This window comes from Perognathus longimembris, chromosome 16 (genome assembly GCF_023159225.1).
Source record: "Perognathus longimembris pacificus isolate PPM17 chromosome 16, ASM2315922v1, whole genome shotgun sequence".
Lineage (NCBI taxonomy): Eukaryota > Metazoa > Chordata > Mammalia > Rodentia > Heteromyidae > Perognathus > Perognathus longimembris.
In genome coordinates this window covers 43,279,084-43,281,303 of record NC_063176.1, presented here as the reverse complement: position 1 = coordinate 43,281,303, position 2,220 = coordinate 43,279,084, and the positions used below count along the sequence as shown (strand labels likewise).

The 2,220-nt window shown below is 33.6% G+C and overlaps 1 pseudogene; it reads right to left on the bottom strand.

Annotated features, from left to right (window-relative positions):
* Window positions 1-1,153: 1,153 nt before the first annotated feature.
* On the bottom strand, window positions 1,154-1,772 carry LOC125364528 (annotated as a pseudogene).
* Between the last annotated feature and the right edge of the window lie 448 nt (window positions 1,773-2,220).

Genomic DNA, 2,220 nt, shown 5'->3' with positions numbered 1-2,220 from the left:
AATCATTGTAGCTTCTGGTAAAAGTCACCTGTTATTTGACCTAATTATTATTTTATTTTATTTTATTTTTAATTATTATTATTTTAATTTATTTATTTGTCCATTTTAATCAACTACAAAATGATCATTTCTTCTTCTGAATCAGACTGATTCATGGAGCTACAATTTATGACAGGACTAAAGATTATAGAGTAGGAAAGGAACAAGGTTTAAGATATTTCATAATATTCAAAACATGGAAATTGTAACATGGTAAGGAACAATGATTAGGTCTCAACATTAACACAACATTACAAGGACAGTGTGCTTTGCTGATGTTGAGAATTATTTTATTTTTTGATGTAACTCCTTAAGACTGCACAAAAATCATTGAATGTCCGTCAGCCTTCTTCTATGTTTTAATTGCTCTCTTCTTTGTCATTTATCTTTCATCAGATTTATACTTTTATTTTCTTCAAGAGATTATTTCAACTTCACTTCAAATACACACAACATGTAAATAAGAAAAAGTATATTTAGATATCAATGAATATATCTAAAGTTATTAATGTACATTGTCTACAGAAATTATATAATTTTTTTTTTACTGGTTACATTTAGGATACATTCTTACTTTTCACCCTGCCACAGGTGACCTGTGATCCACCTATTTGGGTATTCTTGTTCTTGCCTAGGATCACAACCACATACCATTGTTTCAAGCTTCCTTCAATAGGGAACGCTCCTGGGCTTTTCTATCTTAACAGGCAACTACCCAGTCTCCTCCTTCTGTATAACTTAAATATGCATACCAGTACAAACAGTAGTGGTTTGGGAAAATGTTTTATGAAGTTTCCTCTCTCAAATTATCTCAAACCATAACCCTCCCATTTCAACCTTTCAAGAAGGTAGCAGTACATACTTGAGCCACTGGTGCCCAGCATAAAACTGAATAATATGTGCTCATAAAACTAAATCCAGTGGTATCCTAATTTCTTATTAGTTGTATTTATAAATATCACATCAGTCTTAAAAATCTCTGTTTCCAAAGAATAAAAACAGAGTAGAATTGGTATAACATATACACGGAAGTCCATACTGTAAAGGCTATAAAGATTTACAGCACAGTGAGAAGATGCCTTCTGCTCCTTCACATTGCATACAAATTAGTGAATTACGGTGAGTATCTTTTGGTCCACTCTCTGGCTATCTTCTCATGTTCTGCTCTGATGGTCAAATAGTGTGTGTCTATACCTCTAACCAGAGGATCCGCAGGGTTGTAATCTATCAAAAGAGAACAAATAGACAGCAAAACCTTTGAAATAGTCAAAGCAGGACTCCAGTTGTCTTTAAGAATGTTCATACAGATGACTCCCTTACTATTGATGTCCCAATGGTAGATTCTGGTGTGGAAATAACTTTGGTGGCTTAAATGGAAAATATGATGAACATGTGATATCCAGAAATAACATACCACATTCATACACAGACTTTGGTGGACCAAATATAGTTGATCCCCATTCATAAATGTTATCTCATTTAGGTCCATTACTGCAGTTAGGAGGACCAAGGTTTATTTCTGCTAGCTCCTTCTGAATTCTTTCAGCAAAAGTGGATAACTTAGCAGTGGTTTTGCCAGAGAGTTTGGTGCTCTTTTTCTGCTGGATGGCAGAAGGTTTTCTTTCTTCCTGTTCTTCAGGTTCTGGAGGTGCTGGGTTGTACTGGTCTGAATCTGAAATACCACTGCTGATACTTGGGTTCTCACCATCTGACCTTTGTCTATCTCTGGACATTTTGGTGAAGTGATCTTTTGGGCAGCTTCTCGGACACCCACCTGGCCCACTGGAATGTTGCTCTCAAGTCTGCTTTTTACAAATTAACAATTTCTATTGAGTATAAATTTATTCCACAGAGAGAAATTCCTGATAATTTATTCACATCATAGCAATGTTTAGGAAAAAATTGTAAGAACAAAGAACAAACAAAAGGTTAAAAAGAACTGAACAAAAGACAAAACATAGAAGAAAGACAGATAAGAAAAAAGAAATTACATTTGACACTATTTCCTTTTTTTAATTATATATAGGTTTATCTATGTTTATTTTCTTATTTGATGCTTCCCTTTGAAAGTATCTTTCAAGAAAATGGGTGTCAATAATGTAAAATCAACCAGGAACTACATGGTTAATTTTTAAACTAAATTCATAGGTACCACAATAATAAAGACTATGATGTTTTCCA